The sequence below is a fragment of the Ptychodera flava genome, chromosome 5 (assembly GCF_041260155.1).
Source record: "Ptychodera flava strain L36383 chromosome 5, AS_Pfla_20210202, whole genome shotgun sequence".
In the NCBI taxonomy this organism is placed as follows: Eukaryota; Metazoa; Hemichordata; class Enteropneusta; family Ptychoderidae; genus Ptychodera; species Ptychodera flava.
Window position 1 is genome coordinate 41,544,793 of NC_091932.1, and position 25,850 is coordinate 41,570,642.

The 25,850-nt window shown below is 39.8% G+C and overlaps 1 protein-coding gene across 1 annotated transcript in view; it reads right to left on the bottom strand.

Annotated features, from left to right (window-relative positions):
* LOC139133972 (regucalcin-like) overlaps positions 1-25,486 on the bottom strand; it is a 93,408-nt gene extending 67,922 nt beyond the window's left edge. The window contains exon 1 of the mRNA XM_070700796.1: positions 25,363-25,486. The gene's annotated coding sequence lies outside the window, so the exon portion shown is untranslated. The remainder of the gene's footprint in view (positions 1-25,362) is intronic.
* Positions 25,487-25,850: the final 364 nt, after the last annotated feature.

The following is a 25,850-nucleotide window of genomic DNA, read 5'->3' on the forward strand; positions in this document are numbered from 1 at the left end:
TTGGCTGATGTAAAAATGCTTAATGACATTTATTATGTTCTATCATAGTATCTTTAATGTACATAGCAAGTTTCATCAATTTTGGTCATGTAACTTCAAATATATATCCTTAATTTCAAAAGATCATTAAATATGCAAATTAGGATTTGGATGAAGTAAAAATGCTTAATGACTTTCAATAATGTTAAATCATAGTATCTTCAATATGCATACCAAGTTTCGTCAATTTTGATCCAGTAAATTCAGATATATACTCCTAATTAGGAAATTTCATTAAACATGCAAATTAGTAATTATCTTTCACGTCACCCCTTAATATTGTAACCGTTTGGGCTTCAGCTTTTATCCCCGTCAACGGTCACAAGAAATTGTCAGCAATGGCGGCACAGTGGTAGCGCCTAGTCCCGCCGACTCTGACTTACAGACTTACGGATCTTGGTCTCACGAAAGGCTTCCAATCTGCCCAGCCGTCAATTTGTCAGTCTTGAGGCGTCCAGCTGACCTACCTGTGATGGTACTAGGCACCAAGGATGCAGTTTAGGGAGATAAAACGACAGCCAGATAGCTGGGTCAAACACAACGTCTTTATTCGACTAGAACACAACGTGGTCTACTCAAGCACATGAAGGCGCGTACCTTTTCATGTTGCTAAGCAACTACAGATTTCGAACAAAAGGTATCAAAGTTTCTAAAGGCAATGTTCAAGTACAGCCACGGGGGCGCTATTCAATGTCCGTGAACAGCTCTGTCACATTCCCCCCTTCCAAGGCCTCCAACTCTCCTGATGGAGAGCTTGCTATAGTCCTATGATCAAAAATCTTAACACATGTCATTACTTGAAGAAAACCTGTAAGAGAAGGTAAATTGTATAGAAACGCACAATAACCATAACACATAAACTTGAATAAAATTCATCAAATGTCAATAACACAATGTCCTGTATCATATCAACAGTTAATGAATCGCCGATATCCATCCATATCGCTGTAAAGGGCGCCGTTTTCTTCTTGGGTACTCCTTCCTACCATCCGTAGTTTCTGGCTCAACAGCCACATCTGGTGAAATGTCTATTGGTCCAGTGTCCAAGATGGTGTCCTCTGACACTTCCGATGGTACTGGTGAGGTTCTTAAGGTCTCATTTGGGCATACCTTCTCCTTGGTAGGATTAATTTCAGGAGGATTCACCACATCCAGGTCCTCAAACTTAGTTAACTCGGGTGTCACAGAAGTTTCGCCTTCACCTTTATCAGGAACATTTATCTCGTCAGCAGCCTCGTCCTGTTTACTTGGCTCTTGTCGTAATCCCTCAACATCTGTCAGTGGTTGCAGAGCATCGCCTGGCTTGTTCAGAAAGTTCTTTTCACCATTGGGCAACCGGATTCTGTGTAGCCATCCATCCAGCAGTTGACCTGTGTAGCGTTTCAACTTTTCAAAGTGGACTACCTTGAACTTCGACTTAGGACTTCGTTGGAGGCGGTAGACAAGATCAGTCACCCTAGACACTACCATATATGGTCCCTCGTAGGTTTGTTGTAGTTTTGGACTAACCCCTTTCTTGCGCCTCTCTTCACGGAGCCACACAAAATCTCCTGGTTGATAGCTCTTTCTCATGGCATTCCGGTCGTAGTACCGTTTCTGCTTTCTACTACTTAGTTTCAATCTTTCCCTGGCTCTTGAATGAGCATTCTGCATTCTCCGACGTAGTTGTATTGCATAGTCGGTAGACAGCCCTTCCATTTCCATTGGGGATGTCATTTCAAACATTAGATCTACAGGCATAGTGGTCTCTCGTCCAAGCATAAGGATATTTGGTGTCTCTCCGGTTGAAGCATGTACTGATGAACGGTACGCCATGGTAGCCACTGCTAAATGTTCATCCCAGTCTTTCTGGTGTAGCATCGGGTCCATCAGGGTCTTGATGGTTGCCACCAGAGTTTTATTATACCTCTCTATCATGCCGTCACTTTGCGGGTGTCTAGGTGTTGTAAACGTCCGATCAATCTCCATCAACTTACAAACCTCAGAAAAAACAGCAGAGATAAAATTTCTCCCTCTATCACTATGGACCTCATATGGTAAGCCAAATCTACAGAAAAACTCGTTAACCAGTACTCTAGCGACTGTAGTGGCTTCCTCATTTGGAATGGCAAACGCCTCAATCCACTTCGTAAAATAGTCGCCAATTACGAGGATCTTACGATTTCCATTCTGTGACTCTGGAAATGGCCCTACAACATCCAGGGCAATTCTCTCCATTGGCCCGCCTACCACATAGGTCTGCATAGGTCCTTTTACCTTTTGACCAGGTGCTCTGTTTCGAGCACATGCATTACACATCCGCAACCATGCTCTCACATCCATTGTCAAACCCCACCAGTGATATCTCAACCGTATTTTACTTATAGTCTTATCTATTCCGAGGTGACCGCCTGTCCGAGAAGAATGAAGACTGTTTATGACTGCCCCGCGATAGGCCCTAGGCAGTATCAGTTGCCAACGATTAGAACCTCCGTCAGGTGACTGCCACATACGATAAAGTAATCCCTGATTGATTGCTAATTGATCAAACATTGACCAATAACTTTTAGTGGCAGGAGAATGAGGTGAAATGTCATTCCAATCAGGGCGAACATCAGAATTTTCCTTGGCTGACAATATAACTGCGATTTCAGGGTCACTAAGTTGTGATTTTCTGACCTCCTCCTTAGTCCATACAGGATCAAAGGAGAGATGTTCTACACTTCTTACAGTAGCTTCACTTATCTGAGACTGTTCAGGTTGGTCATCTTTCATGCGGTCATGGGATAGTGGGTCCCTAGTTTGATTTGGCTCTACAGTTATTTCCCCAGAATCCTCACAGGTGTTCATAGACAATGCTTTGCTTAGGGTTTGTGGCAGGAATTCCCTTGCCTCAGCATTGAGAAACGTGTCAGCAGAGCATGGAACAGAGTTATCAACAACCTTCGAAAAATGTTTCATTCCACACTGTTTACAGTTATTTGCTGGGTACCTTGACAATGCATCAGCATTTAAGTGCTTTACACCAGGTCTATGTACAACATGGTAGTTAAACTGACCTAACATTTCTAGCCACCGTGCAATTTGCCCTTCGGGTGACTTAAAATTTAGCAGCCATGTCAATGATGCATGGTCAGTTCTCAAGGTGAAGTATCGTCCCAACAAATAATGTCTAAAATATTTCATGTAATAAACGACAGCCAACATCTCCTTTCGTGTCACACAGTAGCTCTTTTCAGGTTTCGTCAATACTCGTCCTGCATAGCTTAATGGTCTTTCTGTTCCATCCTGTATTTGGCTGAGTACAGCACCTATGCCTTGCCCACTAGCATCAGTGTCAAGGATGAAATCACCATGCTCAGAAGGAAATGCCAATACTGGCGCAGTGACTAACTTTTCCTTCAAGGAAACAAATGCTTTCTGGCAAGCATCTGACCAAAGAAAGACTGAATTCTTCTTGGTCAAGTTGTGTAATGGTTTTGCGACATCAGCGTAGTTTTTAATAAAACGCCTGTAGTAGGATGTCAATCCTACAAACCTCCGTACGTCAGTAACACTTTCAGGTACTGGCCAGCATTTGATTACATTGACCTTTGCAGGATCAGTAGATACACCTTCTTTGTTTACCCTGTGGCCAAGAAATTCAACATCCATGGCAAACAAAACACACTTCCTCGGTTTTAATTTAAGATTGGCCTCCCTAACACGATCAAACACCTTACACAGCCTTTGCAGTTCCTCCTCAAACGATTTGCCAAATACAATTATGTCATCCAAATATAAAAGTAGGATTTCCCATTGCATGCCTGCGAATATCTTCTCCATCAGTCTCTCAAACACACTAGGTCCATTACAAAGACCAAATGGGAGAACATTCCACTGATACAGACCATTCCTGGTAACAAAAGCAGTTTTCTCCTTTGAGCTTTCCTCAAGCTCCACTTGCCAATACCCACTGTGTAAGTCTAGGGTTGAAAACCATACAGCACCATGTAGGGCATCAAGAGAATCATTAATCCTGGGAATCGGGTACGCATCTTTTATTGAGACAGAGTTTAGTTTGCGATAGTCAACGCATAGGCGTTGTGATCCATCCTTTTTACCCACAAGCACACACGGGGCAGCCCATGGACTGACTGACTCCTCAATAAGACCCCTTTCCAACAGACCCTTGACCTGCCTATCAATTTCATCTCTTTTCCAAATAGGTGTACGGTAAGGTGCTTGTCTAATAGGTGGCGCATTACCCGTAACAATCTTGTGTTGAATGATGTTTGTACGACCAATATCATGGTCACTACTACTGAATACGTCCTGATACTCTTTTAACATTGTTGCCACCTTTACCTGTTGATAATGATTAAGGTGTTTGCAGCTTTGTTTATACAGTTCCGTCAAGTGCTCAGGAACATGTTGACTTTCATTATTGATCACCTTACAATCGTCCTTAACATGAAGGATATCAGAAAATGCTGGTTCAGATGGAGCAGTTTTATCTCACTACCCTTTCCACTTTCTACTCTTAGCAATCCAATAACTTCCCAGAATGCACTTTTACTGGTGCTTCACTAACATTGAACACTCTAACTGGTAGGCAAGATTCCCTAGGGTTGACTAGGGTCTTACAGGCAACCACTCCTTTCTCCAACAATGCAGTCCTTTTAACCGGCTCAACAACAGCAAGTACTTTTGATTCATTTACTGTACCTGAGGTATCCCGGACTTCAAAACAGGTAGAATGTATGACAGACATGCGGGTCTTGACTGCAGAGTCAGCCCCTTCAGTGTAACCAGCTTGACCCTTGCCAGGTTTACGGGACATACGGGTAGGAATAATCATTTCACATCCTGGTGGAATCTCAGTTGCCCTCTTGACAACTAACCGACAAATAAACGGTTTCGCCACCCTCAAATGACAGTCAAATGTATCCTCCCCGATTATGAGTTTCCCATTTTAGTGTCAATAAGACAATTGATTAAGGACAGGAAACTCATACCCAAGATTCCAGCATGTGATAGTGTTGCCACAAGGACAGGGGCAATTGCCTCATGCTCTCCAATACGTACACTCATATCTGCAATACCATGAACATTCAAGGGGGTACCATCTGCCTGTCTCACTACAGAATTTACAACATCCAATTTGGGTTACTTTGTGAATTGATCTGATCATAGAACTGAGCTGAAATAATTGAATCTGTGGCTCCAGTGTCAACAAGGAAACTACCTTTTCTGCCCCCCACAACAGCATTTACATAGAGGGCATTAGCGGGACAGTCAGATAAGTTATCATCTGGGTGTTTCCCCTAGACTCTGATAAGAATTCGGAATTTGCATTTATCGTTTGTGTACAACTTGAGATCAGTTCTACGGGCCTGTCAGATCCGGCTGGTCGCTGGCCCTCTCGACCAGACGGTGATCGTTTCCCGAATTACCACCTTCCAACGGGCAATTTTTACGGACATGACCCTTTCGTCCACATCGCCAGCAGATAATACCACCAGACCTCCTACCAACAGCATCATAGTCTCTTGCATTCTGACCTGTGTTAACACTTTTCAGTGTTGACTGCAACTCCGCCAATTTCTGAACAACCGAATCAGTCATTTCTTTCATGGTTTTGTTTAGGTTAGAAATTGAATCTAGAGTTAGTTTATCAGTGTTTGGGTAATTACCATCAACTGCAGAGACTGTCAACTCATGAGCATGTTTCTGGGATATTCTTTTTGTTTGCTCGCTGCAGAGATTACTGGCCGTTTCTGACTGCTGAAAACTTTCCTCACAGACACTGGCCCTAACAACATCATCAAAATTTGCCTCCTTACAACGACCAGTTTCATTGACTTTGCGACGCAAGTTAGTGTCACTTAGTGCATTGAAGAAAGATTCGATACACAGCCGATTAAACATGGGACCTTCAGCATATGGGTAACCCAAAGTGACCAACTCCCTAATATCTTGAGCTAAACTTTTCAAAGACTCACCAGGGTTACGAGTGCGTTGGCGCAACTTAAGACGGTGAATGTCATCTTGACCTTCAGTGCCAAACCTATGTTCAAGCATATCACAAAGGGACTTGTATGTCAAACTGTCATGTTTGACCGATGTTAAAAGTTTATGTGCTGCTCCCTTTAGAGAAATTTGTAGGTACTGAAGTTTTTCATGGTCATTCCATTTGTTAAGTTGGGCACAAATTTCAAAATGCATTTTATAATCTCCCCAGATATCAGAACCATCATAGCGGTCTGGTTTTGCCAGTGGTTTACTTGGTTTATCGATCATATGCACCAGGCTACCACTAGAGGGCATGCTACTCATGGGGGTATACCTATCAAATTTATGCAAATTAGCAGGGGTTTTAGTGATGTCTCTGGGTTTTGGAAGTGACCAATCCCCATCAGCAAGCTTGGACTTGACATCCGTACTACCAACCAGGGATGTCACCTTACTATTTGACATATCCCCTCCAGTATAACTACTTCCAATGGCACCAACGCTTGATGGCGCCAGTGGCGTGCTGCTGGTGAACCCACCAAGGTTGACTTTACTAGGTGTCGGTAAAGTGTAAATCTCACTATCTACAGCATTTTGTATGGTAGTATTACTAACTCCTTTGTTATAGTCAGATGGGCGTCTTGCAGTTTCCTTCTGTTCAAACAAAGACTTAGAATGCTCTAACTTTTCCTGTATTCTCAGCGTTTTTGCCTTCTCCTTTTCCAAGAGAGATTTCAATTTAGTAATTTCACTCAATAGCTCGGCATTTGAAATGGCCTCGCCACCTGTAGCTTGATCAACCTGCATCGTATTACTCTCCACTGACATCTTTCCATCACAGTCACGTGACTTGCTAGCCTCACCACTGATATCAGCTTCGTTTCTGAATGTTACAATGCCACTATCAACTGAATTGTCCACCATGATTACCAGAGGGCAATTTAATACGAGTATTCACAACAAAGTTTCTCAAGTTAGTGAAACTGCATACCACGCCACGTCTATAGAACTAAGTAGATGGGTAAATTACTCAATGAGCCGCACAGAGTACTGCAATTTTGAGCGCGGACACATCGACTGTCGCCCGACTGCCTTAACACACAAATTAAATTCAAAAAAACGCTAAACAAAAACAACTATCGCATGCAAGACAGCCCTGTGAGGTGTACAGTGCCCAGGAGCGCCAGCCGATAGTCTCGCTACGAATTTTCGAAATTTGATGCCAAAATCGTGTTGTCGGAGTGGGGAGTAACGTCAACACAGCAAGCCTTATATGTATGGCTGCTACGTGCATGCGGGTCGATTGAGAGACACTCAATTTTCTGAAATTTTCTCAGACAGTGTAATCTTTCCCATCTATTCCATTCACAACCCCGCTTAACAGTTTGATCAGAGTTATATGGCACGATAATCGATCCCGACGCTGCCTCCAATGTAACCGTTTGGGCTTCAGCTTTTATCCCCGTCAACGGTCACAAGAAATTGTCAGCAATGGCGGCACAGTGGTAGCGCCTAGTCCCGCCGACTCTGACTTACAGACTTACGGATCTTGGTCTCACGAAAGGCTTCCAATCTGCCCAGCCGTCAATTTGTCAGTCTTGAGGCGTCCAGCTGACCTACCTGTGATGGTACTAGGCACCAAGGATGCAGTTTAGGGAGATAAAACGACAGCCAGATAGCTGGGTCAAACACAACGTCTTTATTCGACTAGAACACAACGTGGTCTACTCAAGCACATGAAGGCGCGTACCTTTTCATGTTGCTAAGCAACTACAGATTTCGAACAAAAGGTATCAAAGTTTCTAAAGGCAATGTTCAAGTACAGCCACGGGGGCGCTATTCAATGTCCGTGAACAGCTCTGTCACAATATCTTTCAAAGCTGATATATCTTGGTGTGATCAACATTTGTAGCGAATCTCATCAAATTGTGTGCAGTCGTTGCCAATATATATCAGTTTTTTCTAAAATCATTAATTATGCAAATGAGCTAAAAGTAAGCAAGCCACACCCACCAAAAACTAATCAGTTCTTGCCATTTGCAAACTGAATCTACGTACCAGATTTGATTCTGATCTGATCAGCCGTTTTTGAGATATTGAGTACACAGACAGACAGACAGACAGACAGACAGACACACAGATACACAGACAGACAGACATCGCTGCGACATATGCTCACGTGTGTCAACACGTTAACAAGAAAACCATGCAGCTGGATAAATTGTGAGATGACATTTCCGCAAACATTATTTTACGTCATACAATGTGGTGAAAATTTATTCATTTGTCTCGCTGACACTTTCTATCTTCAGTTGGAACTATTTCCTCTACTGGTATTGATCATAATTAGTCCCCACGGACGAAGTCCGGGGAACTTATAGATTGGGTCATGTCCGTGCGTCCGTCCGTCCGTTCATGCAGATATCTCAGACATGCCCGGGTCAATTTTTTTCAAACTTTGCACAAGGATAGTACCCTACCCCATACAGATGCATGTCGATTTGTTTCACAATGCGATAAAATTTGGTCGTGTTAGAGGACTTTTTAGTTTACACCCCCATAGACTCCCATGTATAAGGCAGTTCTCCATAGACTTCCATGTATAAGGCAGTTCTCCATAGACTCCCATGTATAAGGCAGTTCTCCATAGACTCCCATGTATAAGTCAGTTCTCCGTAGACTCCCATGTATAAGGCCAAGAAAAACAAAAATTTAGTTTCTCATCGTATTCATATTGCAAAAAGGATGCAGTGACACAGTTTTTAGTCCCCACGGATGAAGTCCAGGGGGCTTATAGATTGGGTCATGTCCGTCCGTTTGTCCATCCGTGAGTCCATCAGTTCACGCAGATATCTCAGACATTTTGACAAAATGTCAGGTGACCTCGGTGACCTTTGACCTCAAATATACATATTTGTCCATAACTCAGTAACCACAAGTGCTACACCCTTCATATATGGTATGATGAGAGACCTTATGACGCCACATATTTATACCTCATTAATTATGTGCATATCTAATTTTGAGCGAGTGAATAGAGCTAGAGGTCTGATTTTTGGTATATAGGGATAACTTAGCAATACAATTTTTTTGACAAAATACCACGAGACCTCAATGACCTTTGACCTCAAATATACATATTTGTCCATAACTCAGTAACCACAAGTGCCACATCCTTCATATTTGGTATGATGGGAGACCTTATGACGCCACATACTGTACCTCATTAATTATGCACATATCTAATTCTGAGCAAGCCAATAGAGCTGGATGTCTGATTTTTGGTATATAGGGATAACTATAGGATAGAAATTTTTTGACAAAATGTCATGTGAACTCGATGACCTTTTACCTAAAATATACGTTTATGTCAATAAATAAGTAACCACAAGTGCTATGTCCTTTATATTTAGTAGGACGGGAGACCTTATTAAAACACACGCTTTACCTCATTAATTATGCACATATCTAATTCTGGGCAAGCGAATAGAGCTAGAGGTCTGATTTTTGGCATATAGGGATTTATTAGCAATACAATTTTTTTTCAAAATGTCATGTGACCTCGATGACCTTTGACCTTGATTATACATATATATGCATACCTTCAATTTTGATAGGATATTAGACCTTAAGATGTCACATCTTGTACCTCATTTATTATGCGCATATGTATTTCTTGGCTGGCCATACAGCTAGAGGCTGATCTTTTTCCCGATTTAGAACCATAACTTAGACATGCCTCATGTGTTTAGAATGCCTCATGTGTTTCAAATTGGGAACAACGACATAGACCTATGTGCCCATAGATCTCAACATATACACTCCAGTGATACTTCTTAATGACCACATTTCCCTGCCCCATCAAGACTTAAATACTCCTATTACAAGTGGGGACTATGTCATTGTCAATGACTTTTCATTCAAAGGTCTAGTGCCTTTATATAAAAAGCCCAAGGGCTGGAATATTATAATCATTCAAATGCAGCCGGATATTCAAATTGGAGACAAAAGAATTTTATTTAAAAATTCACGCCCTTCATTTTTTGACCCGCGGTTGAAGCCTTAACCTTCAACGTGTGTCAATTTCGCTATACCATCGAAAATTCGCCAACTTGTGGTGAAAGCTGACAAAGAAATTAGAGCTCCCAAAATCGTCTCGTAAATGCCGTAAGAGTCCACATGCCTAGTGGAAAGTGCATTTCAACACATTTCGAAGGACCAAGCTAAAGTACGTAATAGTTAACAACTGTTGCAATTGGCACACATACAAAAACATGCGGCCTGGTAAAATAAACTTAGTGATAAAATCTACCACACTAAAGTGATATGATACATTAAAACAAATCCAATAATCCAAATGGTACGAGGTAATAAAATTATCAGGTCGCATGAACACAAATATTTACAATTTTAGGACGGACCATCTTGAACAAGGTGTCGTCTTGATAAGGTATCCTCTTGCAATATTGTATTGCATGTAATCAATATTCAGTAATATCATGCAGTAACATTTTAGAAAACAAATAATGTGTTTCTGGCTCGGGGCCTTTGGATGTTTTTCTCTACAAATCACCACCAACATGTAACATGTAATCTAAGTCTTCAGATGTCAATGTGTCATCTCTATTTTGAGACATACAAAGTCAAGCAAGTCTAAGTTAAAGATGTTACTGCTTGGGTGGATGCTTCCATGCACAACACTATTCATTTATTATCTTTACCAGTTTAAAGCCTGCCGTTATTTATGACATACACAGTGTTCTGCCGAGGCCGCGGCCTTGCGCCATTGCCGCAAAAATAAAATTGAAGACCCCCAAAAAATCAATCATCGGGTCCGGCAGGCGCAGCACGCCGTCAGTCCCACTAAACTTTCGGTAAAAAAAAAAACTTATTTACGTACTATACGCGAAAGGCCAAACGCGGAAGTAGACATTCCACGCTGCTCATGCGTGCATGCTGCTCGTGAGAACATGAGAGTGTTGCTTCCATAGCAACCTTCAGTGATTTTTTATTTGCATAATCGTGAACTAGGTTTTCATCGGCTAGATTCAAGTCAGCCAGTCAGCGTCTCTGTTAAATTCAAGCCTCACAGTACTCTCTGGCAGTGGAAAGGAAAATTGCTTCCGTGAATAAATCAAAACATAGAGGCAGAACAATTCTTAGTTTTTTTGGACCAATTCCGCCCTAAAAAGACAAATCCAACAACCGAACGAGTGAAGACAATACGATCGAACATGACATCGTATGGTGTCCAATCCATGCCAAAATTACTACTTTGATTTTACAACACAACATGCTATTTCACAACTCAACATGCTATTTGACAACACATCATGCACTTCCAAATCCTATTTTACAACTCAACATGCTCTTCCCAATTTCATTTGACAACACATCATGCACTTCCAAATCCTATTTTACAACTCAACATGCTCTTCCCAATTTCATTTGACAATTCAACATGCTATTTCACAACTCAACATGCTATTTGACAACACATCATGGACTTCCAAATCCTATTTTACAACTCAACATGCTCTTCCCAATTTCATTTGACAATTCAACATGCTATTTCACAACTCAACATGCTATTTGACAACACATCATGGACTTCCAAATCCTATTTTACAACTCAACATGCTCTTCCCAATTTCATTTGACAACACATCATGGACTTCCAAATCCTATTTTACAACTCAACATGCTCTTCCCAATTTCGTTTGACAACACATCATGGACTTCCAAATCCTATTTTACAACTCAACATGCTCTTCCCAATTTCATTTGACAACACATCATGCACTTCCAAATCCTATTTCACAATTCAACATCCCATTTTAAAGCTAGCTCTGGGGAGCAGGGCAGTGTTACTGGCTATCGAACAAGATTCAAAATGGCGGACGCGAAATGGTCCCCTCGCACAGAGAGAGAAATGCGAACTTTGCACAAGTCTAAAAACGCAGCTTAGTACGTTGTGTATCTAAACAAAATGAGCGTGCTCGAAAACTAGGATCGATCACGATTATAAATTAAAAATTGGCTGTTTTTGGAAAAGAAACTGCGCGCTGCAATCAGCAGTTTTGTCTATTGTGCACCGTGCGTGGGAGGCTTATCGTGAAAGACCGAGATTTACTATATGGCGCATCTGATACGGATATGGTCCCATCGCATAGAGAGATGAAAATAGGCTTTGTCTAAGTTCAAAAGCACAGCTTAGCTCATCGTGCATCTAGACAAGTTGAGCGTGCTCAAAATAGGAGATCGATCACGATTTTGGGTGAAAAAAACCGATTGTTTTCGGTGGAGAAACTGCGCGTTGCAACCAGTGGTTGGTTTTGCCTATGGCGGTCAGCAAGGCTGTGGTGGGAGGCCTTTAGCCGGCAAGGGGTGGACCATTGGGGAGTGGAAAATTTTTGAAAAAAAAATTCCCCACAAATTTCAATAAAAATAATCAGCCAAAGAAACTTGAGAAAAACAGATGACGCACTTAGGTAAAAGGAAAAAAAATCCGTCAAAAGTTACTTTCTGAAACATTTTTATTTTAGTCTGCATCAGATATACTATGATTCTTTGGCCAAGAAGGGGGGGGGGGGGAGGGGAGATCTGAAAGGTATGATCGTGGCCAGTAAATGAAGTAACTTTTTTATTTTATAACTTTTTGTTCTGTTTATCATATTTTTTCTTTCACTGAAGTTTGGCATCGTAAAGTAATTCGAGATATATGATAATGTAAAATCATATCTGTGATATCGATTGTTAACAGCCATGACAACTGACAACTAAGCCTCAGCAAGCGGAGATGTAAAATACGAATATGGGGCCAGACAAGGGTCAAAGCTCTGTTGGAACGGACTTCGCGAGAAAGACTGTGTGGATAACAACCAATAGAGGTCGCTGTAATGTCGCTATCCGTATTCTTCTGCACTATTGCATTTCACACGCACGGTATTCAACCGTCAAGACAAGTGTACAAATGAAATTTTGAAAAGAAAAATACGGATTTGTAATGTTTAATTGTAAAATAAAGTTTAGAACATTACAATGGAAATCAGTTTCGTTGAATAGTGAAATACAAAGAAAGTGATTGTTTGTCATATGGTTGGTGAATATTTCCCATTTTATGTACCGATGCAAGCTGCCTGAATTGTTGAATTCTTGTTAATTAATCATAGTGTAAAGACCCACATACAGTTGTTAACAATCGATATCACAGATATGATTTTTACATTATCTTATATCTCGAATTACTTTATGATGCCAAACTTCAGTGAAAGAAAAAATATGAAAAACAGAACAAAAAGTTATAAAATAAAAAAGTTACTTCATTTACTGGTCACGATTATACCCTTCAGATCTCCCCCCCCCCCCTTGGCCAAAGAATCATAGTATAGGCCTATCTGATGCAGACTAAAATAAAAATGTTTCAGAAAGTAACTTTTGACGGATTTTTTTCCTTTTACCTAAGTGCGTCATCTGTTTTTCTCAAGTTTCTTTGGCTGATTATTTTTATTGAAATTTGTGGGGAATTTTTTTTTTCAAAAATTTTCCACTCCCCAATGGTCCACCCCTTGCCGGCTAAAGGCCTCCTACCACAGCCCTGCTGACCGCCATAGGCAAAACCAACCACTGGTTGCAACGCGCAGTTTCTCCACCGAAAACAATCGGTTTTTTTCACCCAAAATCGTGATCGATCTCCTATTTTGAGCACGCTCAACTTGTCTAGATGCACGATGAGCTAAGCTGTGCTTTTGAACTTACACAAAGCCCACTGTCATCTCTCTATGCGATGGGACCATATCCGTATCAGATGCGCCATATAGTAAATCTCGGTCTTTCACGATAAGCCTCCCACGCACGGTGCACAATAGACAAAACTGCTGATTGCAGCGCGCAGTTTCTTTTCCAAAAACAGCCAATTTTTAATTTATAATCGTGATCGATCCTAGTTTTCGAGCACGCTCATTTTGTTTAGATACACAATGTACTAAGCTGCGTTTTTAGACTTGTGCAAAGTCGCATTTCTCTCTCTGTGCGAGGGGACCATTTCGCGTCCGCCATTTTGAATCTTGTTCGATAGCCAGTAACACTGCCTGCTCCGCAGAGCTAGCTTTAGAATGGGATGTTGAGTTGTAAAATAGGATTTGGAAGTCCATGATGTGTTGTCAAATGAAATTGGGAAGAGCATGTTGAGTTGTAAAATAGGATTTGGAAGTCCATGATGTGTTGTCAAATGAAATTGGGAAGAGCATGTTGAGTTGTAAAATAGGATTTGGAAGTGCATGATGTGTTGTCAAATAGCATGTTGAGTTGTGAAATAGCATGTTGAATTGTCAAATGAAATTGGGAAGAGCATGTTGAGTTGTAAAATAGGATTTGGAAGTGCATGATGTGTTGTCAAATGAAATTGGGAAGAGCATGTTGAGTTGTAAAATAGGATTTGGAAGTGCATGATGTGTTGTCAAATGAAATTGGGAAGAGCATGTTGAGTTGTAAAATAGGATTTGGAAGTGCATGATGTGTTGTCAAATAGCATGTTGAGTTGTGAAATAGCATGTTGAATTGTAAAATAGAATTCGGAATGGCATGTTGTGTTGTAAAATCAAAGTAGTAATTTTGGCATGGATTGGACACCATAGACATCGTGTCTCAGCTGTTAACATCCTCGGAAACTGAAAACCAATGCACGCGGCTGCCATCCACATTGGAAACGCATCAGTCAGAAAACAGAGCAGTCTCAAAACATTGAGCAGCCATGCATCGGAAACTCAGCCTTCATTGAGGCAGGCCAGTGTTTCCATTAATGCAAAATCCTGCGTATTTTACGTAAAATTGTTCTGAAATACGCAAAATAAATCATGACTGCGTAAACTAATACGCATTGAGAAATGCCCCATGACACGACGTACTGCCGCACTGCATGTACGTATTGCATTGTATTGCCTGAATGTGGTTCAATGCAGGACAAAATTAGAACATATGCACCTGCTTGCAAGTGACATTTATCATGATATTGCAACATTTTAGATTTTAGCAGACCGCAGCACTTTATGCAACATTGTATTTCATCATCACAAAACGTCACGTCAATCAGTTCTGTACAGACAATGGCACTACAGATGCAAAAAATTCGAGAATCGATCGAGTCTACGTTGTTGGTAACACAATACAGTTAATGGTCATTACGTCGCATGTTGCATTCTTGAGAGGTCCCGCTGGACTTTGAACAGTATCTGCTTTTTGTTGGCCCTTTGAAAACACTAATTTCACAGTCAGAAGGTCTTTTCTTTGAACATGAACTCATTGGGCTGCTCAACGATCATATACGGGACTTGCATCACGGCATGGCAAGCATTCAGCTACACCTTGAAGCCCCCCAGGTTGTTGTTTTTATTAATAGAGCATGCGCATTACAGGAAACCCTCCAAGTTCTACAGAAAAGACTGCCCAACTCACATCAGATACGGATTCCTTAGCCGTACGCATTTTGAATACATTTTACGCAAATAAAAACTCAGTTGCGTAAAATCATACGCAAGTTTTGAAATTGTCACGCAGGCATGTTCGAGGTCTTCATGAAAATTTGTTACTTGATTTCAGCTGGCTCCACTACGATGCCAAAAACAACCAAATGACTTGCAAAGTATGCATAAAGCATAATAATAATCGAAATACGATGACCCGAGACAACATGAATTTCCGAACGAGTACACTTACTCGCCTTGTAGACTGTAGGTAGGACCATAAAACCGCAGCACTCATGGAATCTGCGAGTTCGAACTTCGAAACAACAACACGGGTATGGCATGTAATAAAGTGAGAATGACCCCCTTTTTTCAACAGCGACCCACTTTTTGAGCTTCCATGGGCCCTCAGACCCCACTGATGCAAAAGCTTGGCAGAACACTGCATACATTACATATACTGATTCTCATTACTGTTTTAGAGCCTGTAGCATCAGATATGTACATCTATTTTAAGGCCCTGCTAACCAAATTTTTAATGCATCAAACTGGGGCTCTCTGAAAAAAAAATTGTGTCATTTTCTGTCCTGTCTTTCGTATGGTATTTAAATTATATTACATCAAATTGTACAACCAAGGCAACCCCTAGGAATATGCATACCAAGTTTCAAAATAATTCAATACATGGTTTCAGAGGTGATTATTTGACCAAAAACGAGAAAAATTGCCCCCCCCCCAATACAAATATGAAAATTTCACCATAGGTGAACAAACCTGAGTAAAGAAAACCCTAGGATCATGCATACCAAGTTTCAAATCAGCTGAACGAGTAGTTTTAGAGAAGAAGACTTTATTGTCTGGGAAAAATTTCCCCAAAAGTATACAAAAATGAAAATTTCACCACAATTTGAACAAATATAAGTAAGCTCACCTAAAGAAACCTTCTTACAAATTTTCAACCAAATCTGGCCTGTAATTACAGAACTTTAGCAATTTGAAGGATTTTACGTTTTTTTTAACTCATATGCATATTTTTGACAAAAACATTTTCATTTGAACAAATTCACATCTCAACTCCTTGATGCAGCTGAACACCCATTACTAAGATGGTTGGTGTTGTGGTTTTTGAGTTTTTTATGTAGACATACATACATAATCACATACATACAGATGCAAACCACTTACCATGTAGCTCTCTATGTGGACTTGTTCCGAGTCAGTTGGCATATAAATATCAAAACAATAAATTGAAGGGATAAACTTCAGCAGACTGTCCTGCTAAGTGGTAGGCTGTTGCATACATCAATGGGTGAACGTCCCAGCCAGTAACTGCTGCCGACAAAACCTATGTGACTGGGGCCATTCTACACTCTATGGTATAGACACATATACCTAACGTGAGCTTAGCGCCCTCAACGATGGACATTTGATGCCTTTGTTTTCATTCTAGAAGTCCTGATCACTGATGAGCAGTTTAGCAGATACCACTTCCTCGAGATGTTTGAGGGAAAGTTTTTGTTGAGTCATGACAGTTCACAAAAAGAGTGAGGTTAAAAAGGGTGCCCTGCACCATCTGCAACAAAATCTCTTACCATGTGTGCAACAGATATCAATGTACACAGACTGCATTTAAATAAAGTTAATCGCTCATTGTCCATGTAAAAGTGAGGACCTCAGAATCAAAGTTATTTATTGGCTACAAGTCCACTGTGCGCATACGTGGCCTATAGACGAATGTATATACACGTCAAATGTTTATGAGCGGCATAGGGGCAGAGTGGACTTGCAGCCAACAAGAAACTGTGCTCAGAATGTATGTAATCTAAATTGCTGGTACTACACTACAATGGAGCAGTAATCATTCAATGAAATCAACGATGACCAATAAGATAATCTTTCACTGACAAAAATTTCAGATGAACCATCTCAACAGGCACCACTGCACCGTCCTTGAAGATATCAGCATTCATTTGCGAAAGATTGTGAACTGGGGAACAATCATAGAAATATGCAACAAAATTTTGCCTAATTTCATTGACTGTTCTATTTGATTGCTGATTACAATACAGGTGTTCATGATTCTAAAAATGTAACCATGGAGGTAGGAGCAAGAATTTGCCCATTTCTACGGTGGCCCCTACACGCACGGAACTCTATTACTTTTGAATATAAACTCTTATTTTTCTTGACAATATCTTTAATATTTGTAAGAGATTTTATTTCTCCACCGCAAACTTTTAATTTGTACGGGCAACATTATCTTAACATTATCTTAACTTTAACTTCTCAAAGTAGTTTTAGTTTTAACAATAAAGAAAATATGTTTCTCAAAAGTATTTTTTATTTTGTAAAACAAACGTAAAATTTTTTCAAGATAACAAACTCCCATACACGTCATGGACATTTATTACTTTTGAACATAAACTCATTTTTTTGGCAATATATTTAATATTTGTAAGAAATTTTATTTCTCCACAGCAAACTTTTATTTCTGAACGGGGAAACTTTATTTTTGGGGTAAACTGTTTTTAAAAACTTTTAACAAAAACACTTTAACTTTTAAATTTAACTTCAACTTTGAACAAAATATTTGTTTCTCAAAAACGTTTTTTATTCGAAAAGAAGTAAAAATTGTTCACAGCAAGAGTTGAAGATTTTTGCTGAGCGCGAACTGAGTTACTTAAATGACATAACCTTATGTTTTTAGAGCAGAAAACTTAAATTCTTAAAGAAAATTTTTATTTTTCAAGAGTAAAATTAATTTCTTTATGGAAAAAAGATTTTCTCAGAGCAGCAAATTGAAATATAGTGAATAAAACTTTTTTCTCAATGGAGAGAAATTATTTTCTGAAGACAACAAAACTAATTCATTCAAGATATATTTTCTACATATGAGTGTGGTTTAAGAATTTGGTAAAACTGAACTGAGAAAGAACGAAAAAGGGATGAAAAAGTCAAACTTACTTTTCTTCAGAGCGAAATTTATTTCTGAGAGGAGAAATATTTCATGTGAGGGCGCAATTACCTATAATGCATAGCAAACTCTTTCTAGCGAGAGTAAAAATATTTTTGGAAGAGTAAAACATTTTTCCGACGAGCAAAACTATTTTAACGGCGGCGGAAGTTAAAGTATCCCACCATGCAACACCCAAGTTTGATGACCCAGATCTCCGAGTTGGTAGCCGGTATCAGACAGTTCGTGTTTGTGTCGGCTACATGGACGATCTGCTCTCCGAGACAACCATGACTGACTTAATCGGCGATACGGGCACGCCAGCCCGGCCCTACCCTGCCTGCGTACGATGCTGTGTGTTTGGGCCGTATAACGCCGGGAACTCACAACATCGTACGCAGGGCTACGGGCATGCAAACGGGTCAGTTGCCACTTGTCTGAGTCCCCGAAGAACGGTTTTATGTTTGATTGACTCGTCCTGTCGGCAGACGGTGTGCGACGGGACCGCATTGGGGTTCTTCATTAGCTCTGCATGGCATAGGTCTGTGTGTTCCCGGTGTACGCAGGGCTATGCATGGCAGGGTGATTAGGCGACGGAAGAGAACGTCGGAACGTAGCATAAACTACACTCATACAGTCATAGAAACTACCCAGAAAACATCACACCTGTGGTCTGCAGTCAGGACGAATCACTCAAACACAAAACCGTTCTTCGGGGACTCAGACAAGTGGCAACTGTTGAACTGACTCGTTTGCGTGCCCGTGCCCATAGCCCTGCGTACGATGCTGTGTGTTCCCGGCGTTATACGGCCCCAACACACAGCATCGTACGCAGGCAGGGTAGGGCCGGGCTAGCTGCAGTACAGTACGGCAAACAGTCCGACCCAAATACCCAGGTAAAACCTCGAGGTACTGTACTGCAGCTAGGGCCGGGCTAGCGTGCCTGTTTCGCCGATGAAGTCAGTCAAGGTTGTCTCGGAGACTCTGGGTCATCAAACTTGGGTGTTGCATGGTGGGATACTTTAACTTCTGCCGCCGTTAAAATAGTTTTGCTCGTCGGAAAAATATTTTACTCTTCCCCAAAATATGTTTACTCTCGCTAGAAAGAGTTTGCTATGCATTATAGGTAATTGCGCCCTCACATGAAATATTTCTCCTCTCAGAAATAAATTTCGCTCTGAAGAAAAGTAAGTTTGACTTCATCCTTCCTTTTTCGTTCTTTCTCAGTTCAGTTTTACCAAATTCTTAAACCACACTCATATGTAGAAAATATATCTTGAATGAATTAGTTTTGTTGTCTTCAGAAAATAATTTCTCGCCATTGAGAAAAAAGTTTTATTCTCTGCATTTCAATTTGCTGCTCTGAGAAAATCTTTTTTCCATAAAGAAATTAATTTTACTCTTGGAAAAATAAAACTTTTCTTTAAGAATTTAAGTTTTCTGCTCTAAAGACATAAGGTTATGTCATTTAAGTAACTCAGTTCGCGCTTAGCAAAAATCTTCAACTCTTGCTGTGAACAATTTTTACTTCTTTTCGAATAAAAAACGCTTTTGAGAAATAAATATTTTGTTCAAAGTTAAAGTTAAAGTTAAATTTAAAAGTTAAAGTTTTTTTTGTTGAAAGTTTTTAAAAACAGTTTACCCCAAAAATAAAGTTTCCCCGTTCAGAAATAAAAGTTTGCTGTGGAGAAATAAAACTTCTTAGAAATATTAAATATATTGTCAAGAAATATGAGTTTATGTTCAAAAGTAATAAATTTCCATGACGTGTAGGGTGTTTGTTATCTTGAAAAATTTTTACTTTTGTTTTACAAAATAAAAAATACTTTTGAGAAACATATTTTCTTTATTGTTAAAACTAAAACTACTTTCGAGAAGTTAAAGTTAAGATAATGTTAAGATAAAGTTGCCCATACAAAATTAAAAGTTTGCGGTGGAGAAATAAAATCTCTTACAAATATTAAAGATATTGTCAAGAAAAATAAGAGTTTATATTCAAAAGTAATAGAGTTCCGTGGCGTGTAGGGGCCACCGTACATTTCTGTATGAAGACCGCAACAATGATTGAGGGAAAATTGAAGCTGTCCACAGCCAATTCTTCATAAAACCACATACCTACAATCTACTCTTACCCTTGTCACATATGTGGGGTACATAGTAATTATTATTGAACATTTCTATCAACATTAAATAAGTCTTGATACATCATTGCAAAATGTATATGTACACAAAGTATTATTCCTGTTTGTAGCAACTCAAAGTGAAGTAAATCTTTAATGATCTTGTCATTGCAATCACAATGAAAACAAGTCATCGTGATGACACAGTCCCCACTTGTTAATGGGTACTTTGATTACAGGTCCTCAGAGAGGATAGAGTCCTCTTCATTAGGTCTGTGATAAAAATACTTTTGAATGTCTGAGCTGTAGTTCAGGACATGAAAAAATCATAATAAAATGGCCACATGGCGGCCTTATTGGATCGTATCACAGAACAAATCTATGTGCATATGTATGACAGACATCCAGCTCTATGGGTTTGCTCAGAATTAGATATATGCATAATTAATGAGGTATAGTATGAAGCATCATAAGGTCTCCCATCATACCATATATGAAGGGTGTACCACTTGTGGTTCCTGAGTTATGGACAAATATGTATATTTGAGGTCAAAGGTCATCGAGGTCATGTGACATTTTGTCAAAATAATTGTATTGCTAAGTTATCCCTATATACCAAAAATCAGACCTCTAGCTCTATTGACTCGCTCAAAATTAGATATGCACATAACTAATGAGGTACAATATGTGGCGTCATAAGGTGTCCCATCATACCATATATGAAGGGTGTAGCAGTTGTGGTTACTGAGTTATGGACAAATATGTATATTTGAGGTCAAAGGTCACCGAGGTCACATGACATTTTGTCAAAAAAATTGTATTGCTAAGTTATCCCTATATACCAAAAATCAGACCTCTAGCTCTATTGGCTCGCTCAAAATTAGATATGTGCATAATTAATGAGGTACAATATGTGGCGTCATAAGCTGTTCCATCATACCATATATGAAGGGTGTAGCACTTGTGGTTACTGAGTTATGGACAAATATGTATATTTGAGGTCAAAGGTCACCGAGGTCACGTGACATTTTGTCAAAAAAATTTTATTGCTAAGTTATCTCTATATACCAAAAATCAGACCTCTAGCTCTATTGGCTTGCTCAAAATTAGATATGCACATAATTAATGAGGTACAATATGTGGCGTTATAAGCTGTGCCACCATACCATACATGAAGGGTGTAGCGCTTGTTGATACTGAGTTATGGACAAATATGTATATTTTAGGTCAAAGGTCACCGAGGTCACGTGACATTTTGAAAAAAAAATAGTATTGCTAAGTTATCCCTATATACCAAAAAACAGACCTCTAGCTCTATTGGCTTGCTCAAAATTAGATATGTGCATAATTAATGAGGTACAATATGTGGCGTCATAAGCTGTCCCATCATACCATATATGAAGGGTGTAGCACTTGTGGTTACCAAGTTATGGACATATATATATATTTGAGGTCAAAGGTCACCAAGGTCACGTGACATTTTGTCAAAATATCTGAGATATCTGCGTGAAAGGATGGACTCACGGATGGACTCATGGACGGACATGACCCAATCTATAAGCCCCCTGGACTTCATCCGTTGGGACTAAAAACTGTGTCACTGCATCCTTTTTCCAATATGAATACGATGAGAAACTAAATTTTTATTTTTCTCGGCCTTATACATGGGAGTCTATGGACTGCCTTATACATGGGAGTCTATGGACTGCCTTATACATGGGAGTCTATGGAGGTGAAAACTAAAAAGTCCTCTAACACGACCAAATTTGATCGCATTGTGAAACAAATCGACGTGCATCTGTATGGGGTAGGGTACTATCCTTGTGCAAAGTTTGAAAGAAATTGACCTGGGCATCTCTGAGATATCTGCGTGAACGGACGGACGCACGGACGGACGCACACACGCACGCACGCACGCACGGACATGACCAAACCTATAAGTCCCCCCGGACGGTGTCCGTGGGGACTAAAAATACAGTTATTCAGTATTGTAACTATTGTGCTTTCATAATGATAAATTTTTATTATTACCTGATTAAATTCAATTTACTTTCTTTCCAAATGGAGTGATAGATGCCAAATGTCTTGTCATTTTTCTGTGATTACCTTACAGAACAAGAATAGATACTGCCGAGCCATGAAAAACTGAAAAGTTTTGTTAAATTTAATGCTTTCCCTTTCAAATGAAAAAAATCTGAAAAAGGCCTAGATTATAAGACAGTTTGATTTTCATTCAGTATAAGCCAAACCTTCAAAATGTCTCAACTGCTCAAGGTTGACCCTTGTACTAAAGACGAGCAAAATCCACCTGTAGGAATAACATGATATTACATAGAGACTAAAGACTCTCATTACCATGGCATTTCTCCAAGACAATTGGGTCCGTGAATTCTCTGATCTACATGTATAATCATCCATATAAGAGATTATGAGGCTTAAAATTTTGAAGGGAAGTTTTATTCCATCATTGATAAACTGTTTCAATCTATGCTTTCAAACTTTACCGCTTTAAAAACATACACATGAGATTGTACTAATGTCCATGGAGGCCAAACCACAAGATGTTATTGGCTTTTGTTTTGGATGTGTACACTGCATGTCATACACATCACCTAAGCAGAATGACAAACACAATTTTTGCTTTCCTGAAAGAGTGATATCATTTGAAACAACAGCAAATTCGAAAGTTCATACACTTGAGTCACTGTCACATACATGGACAGATGCTTTTGCTGCCATATTGTTTAGTCTGTGTTGAGGGTCTATACCAGGTTTAGTGTGCAATTAGGGTAATTTTTGCGGGCAGACTTCAGCTTGAAAGGGAGGACCATAGGATGTATTCCGTGGGGGGGGGGGGTGGTTAATGATAGGGAGGGCCATAGACCATAGGATGTATTCTGTGGGGGGGGGGGTTAATGATAGGGTCAACAGGATAATTTTAAAAACTGAGCTGAAAGACAGTTTCAAACAGCTTTAACTTCCTCTCTAAATTTTGATTTTAGTATAGTATACAAATAGTATACTTACAAATAAGCCACCTGTTGTGTGCAACTCTCTTATAAAACACTCTCATGAAATGGACCAGTAAAAGCTCCCTCTGTACACTGGATCATTGATATGACCATATTTTAATACTGGTTCTCAAGAGCACCACCATTGCAAAAAATACCATTAAGCATTGGATAGGGTGATCAGAATGCTATGCTGCAATGTGATGTAATTTTTTATTGCAAAGCATGCATTTGCCAAAATTTACAAAATTTATGGCCCAACATTCACGTGGACATTTTTTTCCAAAATCACTATGAATGGAAAAAAATTCAGCAATTTTTTGTGATGCAGATTTTTTCCTCTCCGCTTTTCACAATACCCCCTAAAATGTAATGGTCTCTCCCTAACCCTTGTATATATGCCTGAAAATTGCAATATGCTGTAAAATTGTTATGGAAGGACTGCGGTGTACCATACACTTGAGGACAGTCAGTTATCAGCAATGCTTGTAGTAAAAAAATATTGAATTCCATTGTCCTGGAAATCAACCAATTTTTGTGTTACTCTGGTGAAGCTGTAAAAGAGATCTATTCTTCAGTGGAGATCATTTGAACAAATGTTTTATACACATATACTCCCAGCAGTGGATATAATAATAAAATGGTCATGTTGGTATTTTGACAGCTCTCATCGACAAACCAGCTACATATAATTACAATAAGGTAAAAGAAAGTTTTTAGTTGTAATGTGAAAATTACTGGTGCCAAACAGAGAGATGTACCAAGTGCCTGTATACCAATACTACATTGTTATGCTGGTGATACCTGCTTTGCTTCATGGCAAAATCTGTGACAATATCTTGCCTACAAACCAATGTTGCTAGCAAGTATTGACAAGCACATTGCCTCCTACAGGCTGTATGAACGAGTAAATTGTTATGCTGGAAATCTTACTGTTGTAATTATTAGTCAAAACTGTTGGTGGTGAATGGGTTACGTTATGTTACAACAGCTGAGGTTGATACGGTTCACCTTGATCACAGTCCCAGAATACAACTACAACAACAGTCTAGACTATAGGCAAGGTCACAAACTGTAACCTTTGTCTGATCATCACATACGAGTAGGGATCGAGTTTGACAACAAAACATGAGTCCACTTTCAAGATATCTCAGTATTTCCCAGCAAAACGTCCTTGAGGCCATCCCCTCCAATCCCCAAAACCTGAAATCAGTTTGAGGTTTATATGACAATATGCCAATAAAAACATAATTTGTAATCTTATCCAAAAACAGGTGGAGGCCAGGAGAAGCCTTAGGAAAGTCTTTCCTGTTAGGTTATCCTTCTGACATTTGGTGGATGTTAGATTTTAAATATCATTACGTCATGTGCAGTGTCTGCATGGTTGATATATGAACAAAGTGGCATCAGTTTGTTGCTGTCGTCACCTTGAAATGCAACTGCGTAAAAAGCAAACACACACGATAAAATGTTTGGATCCCTGCAAATCCTGTATGAATAATCTGTATATACATGTCCACACATATGTAAAGTGAAAGTCTTTGAAAATCTACGAAGAAGCACAAAGCGAATCAGTTTACGGACTACTATATTGAGCTCGCGCGGGGCATTCATGAGCCTGGGGTTGTTTGATGCGATTCGATAATAATTGACTTCAGATTCCGAACGGTATTCGCCCACAGTACGGGCTCGGGAAAAGTTCAATCGTTTCCTAGCTTCAGACGAGTGGTCGGAAAGTACTGGGAAAGTTACATCGTGGCGGTAGACTCGGGTATATTTCAGGTAGCGGTTGATATGGCACGTACCTTACTGCAACACCATCCAACTGAGGATTAGCTGTATGTGTATGAGGTTGGCGTCTTCTTCAAAACGATGATGTAGAACCAGAAAGGGGCGTATTTGTGTACCAGAAATTCATGAACTTGCATAAACAACAATCATCCGCTACGCAAACCAGACACAATTAACGCAACCTGACTGGCCAAAGTATAGTCCAGGAAGAATTCGTGATCGATGTAACGTTATAGCCCACGTTTGTCCAGCTGACGGCAGCTTTTGGCTGTGCCAGCAGTGCGAGGTCATATCGGGTCACGGGTCATTATGAGGTCACATACGCTATGATACTGCCCCCAGGAGGACGATCCGTGCACCGTAACAGATGTAGTATAGGGATAGGATCACTTCATCTTGGGAAGGGGTGGTCATAAGGAAGATTAAGATAAGCAGAATTATTCACTTTTTAATGCAAGTTCACCATGCGAACGTTTTTCAAGATTTCTCGCATTTTTCTTTT